Source organism: Rhincodon typus, chromosome 30, assembly GCF_021869965.1.
Source record: "Rhincodon typus isolate 14 chromosome 30, sRhiTyp1.1, whole genome shotgun sequence".
NCBI classification, from domain to species: domain Eukaryota; kingdom Metazoa; phylum Chordata; class Chondrichthyes; order Orectolobiformes; family Rhincodontidae; genus Rhincodon; species Rhincodon typus.
In genome coordinates this window covers 5,472,418-5,485,064 of record NC_063361.1, presented here as the reverse complement: position 1 = coordinate 5,485,064, position 12,647 = coordinate 5,472,418, and positions in this window count along the sequence as shown.

Genomic DNA, 12,647 nt, shown 5'->3' with positions numbered 1-12,647 from the left:
CATCTATACTGACGATAATGCTGCCTAATTTTGTGTCATCAGCAAATTTGGACACAAAACTTTCTATGCCATTATCTAAGTTGTTAATATGTGAATAATTGAGGCCCTAACACAGATCTTTATGGGACACCACTGGACACATACTACCAATTTGAATACTGACCTATTATACTGACTTTCTATCACCTGCTACTCAACCAGTTTCCCAGCCATTTAAGGGTTTATTTAAGTCAATTAATCACTTTACAGCCCCCATCTCCTGTCTCTATTATCTGTCCCTTATCTCCATCTGTCAATATTATCAATCTTTCCACTTTCATCTATTTTGCCACTGTTGCATAATGCTGTTTTGATATATATTTCCATTTGTTGTTAAATGTTTCAATTGGTTGATTAAACTACCTCATAGCAGGTTAATATTGCACATAATGTGTTGACAAAGATGTCTCTTGGTAATACACTGTGACCATTTATTTAAATATAGGAGACCCTTTAATCTACTTAACCAGTGGAAGGGCCACCTTGTATTAAAGCCAATTAATTAATTAAGAAGTAATTAGTTTATTTTCCTTACAATAATATCAGAGTTTTATTAGCTAATGTAAATTTGATTTAATATACAATCAAAGCTGTATAAATTCTTCATAATATTAAAGCCGCAGCAATTTGCCAGATTAATTAAATTAAAGATTCATGATACATATGAAGTCAGATGTCCAGGAGCAAAACAGAAGATCAGTGTTGTAGAAAACATATGGGAAACAGTCGATTGCCACTGGAAATAAACTTGTTTACTAACCAGTAGCATCTGCTTTAATAAGTGTTTAATTAACCTTTAGCGTGAACGGCAGCTAAACTGGCATCCTCTATATAAAGATTCCAGCTTTATTTTAGAGTGACAAAAGCACAGCAAATTAATCAAGTGTTCCACATTTCCATTGTAATGGTGAAGGTTCAGCACTGTGTCTGATATCCTGTTTGATGCCTAGACAATAACTTTAGATGGAGTATAGATTTTGGTAATAAGTGGGTTAGCATTTTTAAATATTGAGTGCTAAAGTAAAAATATTTCAAATCTTTGTTGGTGTTTCTCTCTCTTTGGACTATTAGATTGATGAATATTGATCAGTAACCCTCACAGCAGGGAAATCCTTTGAATGAAGGTGCATTGAAAATGTTCATAACCTCTGAATAATCCTGACGATTAATTTTATAAACCAGAATGTTTTAAAAATTCATTTGGTCAAATTCACCGTCCATTTCATTCTAACTGAAGATAAATCCAAACAAATTGCCATTAAAACACAGACAATTATTGCCATTGTAATTATATATTTGACAGCATTATTAGCGGTTTTTCAATAAATATCAAGGTTTCAGATTAGTTTGAGTAGGTAATTTAGTGATAGTCCCTTAGAAACTGTGACTCATATGAATTTCAATTAAGGGATTGCAAATTGCCCCAACCCAACAGAATGTTACCACAGGTTAAATGTCCTCATGTTTACTATTTAAAGCCTTAATTAAGTCTTCTTTCCTGTTTGAAATCACAGATAATCACCATGAATTAAAAAGGCATGCCTTAAGTAAGAAAAGATAAATGAGAGTGAAATGAAAGAGATACCACCTCTGTCTAGATCTCGGAGGCTGGAGTGTTAAGGATTATTGGAAAAGCTTTCACCATATTGAATTCTGAACTCTTGTAGGACAGTGGTAGTGCCCTGCATTTGGGCCAGAAGGCCTAGGTTCACGTCCCACCTGCAAATATCTCATAACATGTCCAAACAATATTCTTGACAGTCAAGAAAGACTGGAGCTTTTTTCATATAGATAAGAGAAGGCTAAAAGAGGACCTCCTAGTTTTGGTACAGGTTTAAGGTAGGCAGAAGGCATATCCATCTAAAATTATCGAATTCCTACAGTGTGGAAGTAGGCCATTTGGCCCAATGAGACCATGCTGATCCCCCCCCACCCCTAACCTATCACCCTGCATTTCCCATGGCTAATCCACCCAGCCTGAACAGCATGGGCAATTTAGCCCTATCCACCTAATCTGCACATCTTTGGTCTGTGGGGCTGCTTGGTGGCTCAGTGGTTAGCACTGCTGCCTCACAGCGCCAGAGACCCAGGTTAGATTCCACCCCCGGGTGACTGTCTGTGTGGAGTTTGCACATTCTCCCCACGTCTGCATGTGTTTCCTCCGGGTGCTCCGGTTTCCTCCCACAGTCCAAAGATGTGCAGGTTAGGTGAATTGACCATGCTTAAATTTCCTCTAGTGTTCAGGGATGTGTAGATTAGGTAGGTTATAGGGGTGAATCTGGGTGGAATGCTCTGAGGTTCGGTGTGGACTTGTTGGGCCAAAGGGCCTACTTCCATACTGTAGGGATTTGATGATGATGAAACCGGAACACCCGGAGTGAACCCATGTAGACACAGAGAGAATGTGAAAACTCCACACAGACATTTCGCCCAAGGCTGAAATTGAACCTGGGTTCCTGGCACTACATTAATAAATGACTACTGTGCCTTTCACAGGGACAGGATGTCCTGGATCAATTTATAGCTAAATTAATATTTTTGAAGTGTAAGTTTTGTTGCAATGTAGGAAGTATTTCCTATAGTCAGTTTCCAAATATAGCATTGATAATGAGGAATAAATGTTGGCCAGGACACTGGAGATAACTCTCCCATTCTTCTTCAAAATAGTATCATGGCATCTTCCACCTGACAGGACAAAATGTCTCCTTTGAGAGCTTGGTATTCTTAGGAGGAGGCTAGAGGTTAAGTGGTAAAAGAGTAGAAGGATATATTGATAGTGTGAGATTGAAAAAAAGGATTGGTGGAGGCTCCAGTGGTGTATAATTACCAGTATTGATCTACCTGGATGAGTCGTTTATTTCTGTGCTAAACTGTGTAGTAACTGAGGAATGAAGTGAACATCCTTAATTGTTGTTAGCGTGTTGTTGGGAAAGAAGCAGTCAACATATTCATAATAGTTCCAACCTTGAGAGAAGAAAGATGTCATAGGTGTAATACAGTGTAGAAATACTGCTTTTCGATTCTTTTTTTACTCAAATCTTACTTTATTGTTTTTCAACTTTGGATTACAAAGGGTACTAAAATAAATTAAAAACAATTTCTGTGATTTGAAAACACTGTGGATAAACAGTGTACTTCTGGAGCCCTTCACTATGAAGTAAACACAAAATATACACAACATGGCATTTATAAACATTATTAGAAAACTTGAATTTTGGCTTAATTGACTTTCGCTAAACAGAAATTGATGAGATGAACTCTGATTTAATTCTTATTTTTTTCTTTTATCTATGATTTCTGTCATTAAACCGGTGCCATGGTATGGTGACTTAAAAAACTTGTCACTATTTTTTGTAAAAATACACATGACAATAAATTGCTATTCTATTCTAATCTATATCTCGCTCCACTCATTTTCTACTTCGCCATTCATTCACAGGTTTGTAGCACTCTTACCTCTAAATCAGAAAGTTATGGCTACAAGGGATTTGAGTGCATAATCTAGGCTGTAGGTCTAGTGCAGTGCTGGAGGAGGGCTGCACTGCCAGAGATGCCATCATTTAGATTGAATATTCAACGAGGCCTTGACTTCCTTCTCAAGTGGATGTGAAAGATTCTATAGCACTACAGATTTAAAGCACTTAGCAAAAAAAGTAGATATGCTATGAACAAAACCTCCATGCAGTAAATGGTTAGGGTCTGGAATATCTGGGACAGGTATTAGTTTAATTTGTTTTTAATTCATTTCAGTGTCCTGTGTAATCCAGGGAGCTAGATAGATAATTAAAAAGGAATGCTGTACATGGTAACAGGGAGAAAGTGGGTGAATGGAGCAGAAACAAGGACTGAATGGCCTCCTTCTGCACAGTAACAATTCAGAGAAAAACAGAGGGGTTCTTCCAAGAATTCTGACCCATATCTATCCCTCAACCAACTTGACTCGAACAGATAATCTAGTCATTTATCTCATTGCTACCTGAGGGGCCATGTAAAAGTTGCCTGTTACATGTCCTATGTTGCATCAAGGCTGTGGCATGCATTGCATGTCTTTTAGATGTATTTGCATCTTTTAAGCTTTGATTTCTGAGTCTTTTGCTAGTTGTCTGAGAGGATTAATTATTTGCAGGTAGGGTGGGTGACCTTTGCCACCTGACCCCTGATGACGATGGGCTATTTGAAGTACGAATTTTACAAAATTGCTCTAAAGCTGGACTATCCTGTTATTGCAACAGTTTAGCTTCGCTGCTCAATGTTAAGGATCTTCTCAATTCTCTCCTAAAAGATGCTCAAGAACAAATTAAGCCCGCCCAGCTATAGATAATTAGTCACAGTGGCAGGAATCTCTGGGATTCTTCATGTGATCCATAGAGTGACATTGTTAGAGCCTTTAGATTTTGCCCCCTTGACCTTGGTTGTTTGACTAATTACAGAGTCTGGTATAAATAAAGAGAAAATGCTGGGTGGGGTGTCAGAGAATAATTGATCATTTATGGCTCCGCGGAAGATTTTCCCTCTGTTGCAGTTAATGAGAGTAGTGTCCTGGGATCTCTTTATTTAGAAGTGGCTCCAAAGACAAGCAAAGTTGCAATATATATGGGCCTTTGAAGGGCTAGACTACTGCGTAGGATTGAACACTCCATTGTCCCACTGGGACCAGATTGCGTTTGTGCAGTAATCCATTAGTCAATAGATGAACACTATGTACATCAACCAAAGACTTGTGCCTCATTCTTGCTGAATGATAGCGTCTCCATATTCAAATCAACCCCTCCTGCCAGTGTCAGATATAACAAAGTTTTCCCATTAGCACTGATGTTCCTCCTTCCTGAATACTAGACATTTGTTTATCTTGTTATCAGTTATCTCGTCTGATACCCTCAAAGTAGTGATTGACTCTGGGCCAGGGTGCACACACTCTAGATCCTTAAACAATGAGTGTCAGTGATGGATCTGAACATAATTGATCCCTGTCTGCAGGAACAGCAGATGATTAGCTAATATTTAAATCAATGGGCATTGCTAAGACAAGTTAGTTGCTCAGCTCTCTTTTTGTTTCTTTGTTCGACATTACCGTGTGCAAATTGGCTGCTACATTTCCCACATTACAGAAGTGATTAATCTTTATGAATACTTCATTGGCCACGGATACTTTGAGAACATATAAACACAGAAACAGGCCATTTTGACTATCAAGCCCAAATTGGACTGGCTGCCTACATTTTTACAAATGCAAATCAGACCATGGTCAAGGCTCCTGCTAAAAGCTGCCAGGCTCTGATTCACTTTACAAAGTTCCCATGGTTGGTACCGTACTGCACTGTCTGTTGCCCTGCAGCACTCAAGAGAAGCTGACTGACTTAAAGAGGCACATGTAAGATTTGCAACTTTGCTTGTTTTTAAGTTCATGTGGAGCAGGAGAAATAGGGGTTCATTCCTAGAATTCTTGAAGGAATCCTTCAGCCCTGATTGCAGCCCATGCCTGCCCTCACCACGCCATAGGAACAGGAGGAGGCTATTCAGCTTGTTGAGCTACTCCACCATTCAATTAGACCATAGCTGGTCATCCACCTCAACGCCATTTTTCCACTCTACCATCATATCCCACTATAAGATAAGCCTCCGTAAATCTCTCGATTTCTGTCTTGAACAGAATCTCCTCAATGACTGAGCTTTCACAGCTCTCTAGGGTACAGAATTCCAAAGATTTGCCAGCGTCTGATGAAGACATTCCTCCTCAATTCAGTTTTAAATGGTGGCCACTTTATTCTCAGTTTGTGTCTCTTGGCCCTCGATTCACCTGCCAGGGGAGACTTCCTATCTATAGCCACCCTATTATGCTCTGTAGGAATTTTGTAAGTTTCGATAGATTGCCCTTCATTCTTCAAAACTGTGGAGAATATAGACTTTGTTTCCTCAATCTTTCCCCATAAAGCAATCTTGCCAACCCACAAATTTGTCTAGTGGAACCTCAGTTGAATTCAGTCAGAAACGTATCCTTCCTTAGATAAGGACACCAAAACTGCACACAATTCTCTACCTGCCATCTCACCAAGTCTGTATACAATGTACAGCCTGCTCTCCTCAGGAAAACTGGGAAGTTGGGCAACAATTGCAGGAATATAAAGACAGAACTGCAATTTTACGTCCAACAGTGATTTGAAAATTATGCCCCCTGCCCCTTCCTTTCAGAGACAAAATTGGAAATCATCACAATCTGATCATTACAGTTTTTTTTTAAAATTTATGCACTTCATGGGATGTGAGTGTTGTTGGGTAGGCCAGCATTTGATACCAATCCGTAATTGCCCTTGAGCTGAACAGCTTCTAGGCCATTTCAGAATTAACCACATTGCTGTGGGATCTAGAGTCACATCTAGGCCAGACCAGATAAAGACAAATGATTTCCTGTTGAACCAAATGGGTTTTACAGCAATCAAGGATTGCTACATGGTCACTGACACTAACTTTTAATTCCAGGTTTTAGTTTTCAAATTTAAACTCCACCAGCTACTATGGTAGGATTTGAACCCATGTCCCCAGCCCCCAGTCAGGTCTTTAAGCCCTAACTGTGAAATAGACTTAGTGAACTTTGTCTTAAATTCTCTTTTTTGTAATTTCTTTTTTCTCTTTATCATATTGTCGTGGAAGGACTGTTATTCTGAACTTTTTATTTCTTTATTTTTCTTTTTACTTTTCTAAGACTTTGTACTCAGGAATCTACTTAGGTACCTTTGTACTTAAGATGGCACCATAAGTGGCAACTTGTAAACTTTTCACTGTACTCATGTGAGTACATGTGACAATAAAGCTAATTCAATTCAATTCAGGGAGTTAGGCTGAGTCTCTAGATTGCCAGGTCAGAGGCATTACCACTACCATACTCTCCCCCTTATATTGCAATGCACTATATCAGTTGGAAATCGATCAGAAGCAATCTATAATACAGTAAATTTAAGCAATTCAATCATTTGCAGCCAGAGACCTGGTCATTCAATTTATCAAATTATCTGTGTGTTACCATGTGTGAACTGTGTAAATTAACTGAATGATATTCACTTATGAAATGTGTTTATTGTGGTTGAAGTAACTAAATTAATTATTGATTTTCTGTCCTCTGGAACACTTCAGTTATTTTAAAGATCTTTTGTTCCTGTAAAGCCCAAAGCCAATTAATGAAAACATATTCTCCGGCTGGTTTGCTAATATAACTGGAGGGAACTGAAATGGAAGATCACTTTGATGTTACCAGGGAATCAAGAGGCACAGGAAGTGGTCACAGAAATGTCAGATGAGATGTCAGCCATCAGAATGGACACAAAGAAAGTCAGACTGATGGCGATTTCTCAGACATCATTCACAATCCCAGGATATTCCAACTCTCTTTGGACTGTCCACTCACTGAGATGCTGAGAATAATGGTGGGCGGATGAACTTAATCAGGTGAGAGGCAAAGAATCAGATTCTTGCCATCAAGGTTAATGTCAATAATTCAGTTCTGCCCATTCAGGCAACAGGTGGAGAATGTGGCCAACAAGTGGCAGATGCCTGTCTGCACCTCATCATTACTACAACTGGTTGGAATTAACTTCGTCTACCTAACTTCTACTCCTTCTAAAAACTTGGTGCTTCAGAAACCTGATAGCAAAAAACAGGCGCGCATCTGGAGCATTGTATGTCCTCATCATCAAGTGCTGGCTAGCTGTTTTTTCTCAGCAATATGTCTCTAAACGATATTTACAGTCCTTTGCACTGTCATATTCTGAGGTGCAGTCAGTGTACCCAAGTGCATGCAGGTAGACTATCTCTCTGGGCTTTCACCAAACCCAACTGCCAAATGGGAAAGGGATGTCGATGACTGAGCCACATGGAACAGAAGGATCAGACAGGAAAAGGTGTGCCCCAGTAAATCTGGAGATGTTCCCAGTCAATCTGGGGCCTGTGTCACAGTCAGTCTGGGGAGTGTTCCCCAGTCAATCCAGGGGCTGAATCCCAGTCAGTCTGGTTGCAGTGTCTTGAGGCTGTTGGTATATACAGTTAGTTCAGGATGGTGGACGATCTCTCCAGGGCTCAGTCTGGGTGCTGGTGCGGTAGAGGGCATTGAGGAGTTGGAAGCTCAGGGTGGGCTGGGTATATGGTCCAGTGGGGGAATATTCCAGAATTTGAAGCAGGTGACTTCAGTCAAGGTCAGAAATAAGGCTCGGCAGGGGTAACGAGACCACAATATTCCAGAGCTCTGCGGGAAGGCTAAGACACTTCAATGGGCTTTGCACTAAAAAGGGCAGGATGGAGGGTCACAAAGACAACAGAGATGGTGAACTGATGAGGATGGAACAGAATGGGGGAGATTATTGAGAGTGCTGGGTGATTGGTGTTTGATCAGCCCATTGAGGAAGCTGAATTTCTCAGTGCTGAAAGTCGCTCTAAGTAACTACCGAAGCTGAAGTGGTGACCCTCAAAGTGGGAGGAGATTTTATTGGGGAGGATGGAGTTGTATCTTGAATGTTTTGGCTATGCAAAAGGGTCCCCAGCAATTAGGAATACAGTGAATTGGACTATCAGGTGAAGCAGTCTTCGATTATTGTAACACCAACATTTCAACACCTTCCAATGAGATCTCTGGAATGCCTGGATCCAAGGTAGATTTTCACCTGGTTATTTCTTCCTCCAGTAGCTGGGGAGACATGGCTGTGAGGTGTTCAGCAGGATGTGTCCTTGGCTGCAGTACTATCAGTGTGACAGACTGTGCTGGTGGTAGATGCAAGTGAATGTCTTACTAAGTGCATCCTCTGAGTGGTCATGGACGTCACCGCTGTGCAGCCTCTCTGCCATCTTTAATTTAGTGTCTGTTGACCACTAGACCTGTGGAAGAGAGATAATTAGTTGGTGCAGATGCTCAAATCCTTATGTCGAGAATTACTCCCAGGTGAGGAGGATGAATCAGCTCCCCTCTTTTTAACTCTCACTGATACCCCAGATGGCCACAAAAAATGATTTTTAATTCTTTTGCTACATAAGTACATCATACTTCAATTAAAAAGAAGTTTGCTAATTCAAAGTTCAGGAGCTAATTACAATGCTTTCTTAAGTTAAAGAGCCCAACAACTGACCCCAACAAAAATAATGAAAGACAATATCAAACACACACCTTCCAATTGAACATTGGAGATTGTGTAATCATTTTGCAGCTTTTTAAAGGATTATTCATGCTACCTGGAGTTTTTGACAGTTATTCACATTCCTTCCAGCTCATTAAGGGTTACTGTACGTTTAGTAGTCCATACTTTACCTAGACAGAAGTATTTGCTTGTGTTGGTGATGCTGTTTTAGTTCTTTTGTAGTTTAGCTCTAGGCTCCATCCACAAACCTGCAATTTTAAGCAAGAAGGAATGGTTGCATGATTTTTAATGTAAAAGGCAATCATGAAAAATGCTTTTGACAGGCTTCTTCTGGCTGATGCTTGGTAGACTCTTCTTCCAAACCCAGTCCTCAGGGTTTAACTTTTGCAGCAATGAATTCTCTTGTCTGTGAGATCGACTAAAGCAAGGCCAGAAGTAAAGTCTGCTGTTTAATCTCTGTTCCTGCTTAAGCTTCACGGCAACTATTTGTGTATTTTTTTAAGGTTTCCCAGATGTGAGCAATCTTCTTGGGACCTGATGCCTACTACCTGGAATGAGATGTGATCCCAGAATAGAGGTTTGGAATCCCCACAAAGGTACAGAATCTATCCATACAGAGAGGTTGATAACTGTTTCACTTTCACACCAGCACTTACACTACTAATGCTTGTGAAATTTGCAGTCATGTCTTCAAAACCTCGCTGCCAGCATGTTACAGATCATGTTAAAAATCAAAAATCTTCATAAACCACAAATTGCAACCAACTGTCACCATTTTATGTTCCTCCTTTTGGTATAAATATGCTGATCACCCACAAGTATTGGTGAACCAATAATGTGGGCACTTTAACTGAAGAAAAGACTACATACAGACAATGTTCATTAGGAGCTGAGTATAGTGCATCTGATAATACATATATGATGTAATCATATATTACATCAACCATTGCTGCCTCAAACTAATTAGCAAGTTACGGGACTATTATGTCAATCCTTGAGGTAGATAATGATTGACAGTGAGTTAGGATATTCCTCCTTAAAGGTACGTACAATTCATTATCATAACATTCCTGGTCCCAGCCCACATCTTATTGTCCTAGTTCATCGGGTTTGTGACAATAGGATCCATTTGCATAACACTCTGCAAATTGTCTGTCACTCATGAACTGGTGACTTGTTATGTAAAAAGATGCAGCAGCAGTTTTGCACTTTGCTATATCCCACAAACATGGGATGAGTAAGCAGTTCAGCTGTTTTTGATGGTATTGAGGGCAAGAAAGGAATGTTGGCCAGACTGCAACAGAATCTTTAATATCTTCCAGAACAGGCATATGGCATCTGAGTTTAGAAGCACAAGTTTGATCTGCAGCCGGATAGGCTACTCAGATTGGCCACCCCAGGTGAGGTACAACTGTTTCTAATGGTCGGTACTGTTATATAATTTACACTTCTCTACAGGTCCTGTGGAGCCAACTCATATTCTTGTAAATTCCAAAAGGATTAACCACAATTGCTTGTTTACACCCGAATCAAATATGGGTGTTCAGTCAAAAAAAAAATGGGGGAGGGTTATTGTGTGTGCATTGCACATGTTATAAACTATTCAGATATTAAACAAGGATAACAACAGAAATGACCTTCATCTTCCCCCACATCAACCATGACCCCACAAAACATAATCAGGATCTACTTCATTGGGATCATTGTTAACACTGGAAGCAACACACAAGCCTCACTGTCAAATTCACCTGGTTGAAAAGAGAACCAAAGCAAAGACTGAGCGTAGAGACCTCACTTAAAATTTGACCTCCATGAGCCTATTAGAAAGGCACACTATTGCAACACTTTATGTGTTCTTACATTGAAATTACCTACATCGACAAGCTAACTGTTACTGTGCAGTTGATTACATTGAGTCTGTAAATTAATTACATCAAATTTATAATTCAATTAGCCAAGAGTTTTAATTGCATCAAATCGCCGTACATTACATATCTACTAATCGTCTTTAAGCATCCTACTCTGGGATTCAATTTGCCATTTTGATTGTCATATTGCTATAATGAAGTGTAGGTTCAATACCAAGTTTCCAAGAATAACAATAACATTCCATGATGAGAAGCAGAGAAAATTGGGACAATCATCTCTGGAGTTTAGAGATGACCTTATTGAGATGTACAAGATTCTGAAGAGGTGTCACAGCTAGACACTGAGATGTCATTCGCCCTGTCTAGAGAATCTAGAACATGGAAAGAAACAAAAATAGGTGGAAAGGCAATTTGGTGAGAATGACACACAAATTCTGCAGAAGGATATAGTCAGGTTAAGTGAGTAGACAAATCTTGGTAGATTGAATATAACAACATACGTTCTGAGGAAGGATCACCAGACACGAAACATTAACTCTGACTTTTTTTCTTCACAGATGCTGCCAGACCTGCTGAGCATTTCCAGCAATTTAAGTTTTTGTTCCTGATTTACAGCATCCGCAGTTCTTTCAGTTTTTATTCAGATTGAATATAAGTTGGCATATTGTAATGCACTTTGGCAGGAAGAATGGAGGAGCATAATAGGCCGATTAGGTGCTGCATAGAGGGAGTTAGAAGTCCTCATCAATGGATCACAAAAAACTAGCATCTATGTTTATCAGATAATAAGAAAGGCAAATAGAATATTCCACTGCAAACCCACCATATACCTTGACTATACATCCTCAAACCCTGCTTCCTGCAAAGACTCTATTCCATTTTCCCAGTTCTGCTGTCTTTGTCATATCTGTTCCAATGATGCCAACTTCGACAAAGGAGCCTCTGAAATGTCTGTCTTCTTCCTCGACCGAGGATTCCCCCGTACCATTGACAGGACCAGCAGCTGTGTCCGAACCATTGCCCACGCTTTGGCTGTCACCCCCTCTCTTCCCTCCCTCAACAGCGATAGGGTCCCCCGTTGTTCTTACCTACCATCCCACCAGCATCCACATCAGAGGATCATTAGCCATCTCCAGTAAGGTGCCACCATCAGACACATATTCCGCTCCCCTCCCTTGTCAGCCTTCCACAGGGACTGTTCCTTCTAGGACACCCTGGTCCATTCTTCCTTCACTCCCACACCTTCCCACAGTCCCATGGCACTTTCACCTACAACTGCAGAAGGTGTAGCACCTATCCATTTGATTCCTCCCTCCTCAGTATCTAAAGGCTCAAACGTACGTTCCAGGTGAACCAGCACTTTAGTTGTACTTCCCACAATCTAGTCTACTGCATTGGCTTCTTACAATGTGGTCTCCTCCACACTGGGGAAACAAAGCGTAGACTGGGTGACTGCTTTGCAGAAAACCAACATTCTGCGTGCAAAAAATACTCTAAGCTTCCAGTCTTGCCACTTCAACATCCTGTTCCCTAGTCGATGTCTCTATCTCAGGTTTGCTGCAGTGCTCCAGCAAAGCTCAGTGCAAATTGGAAGAACAGCACCTCATTTTCCACTTAGGGATTT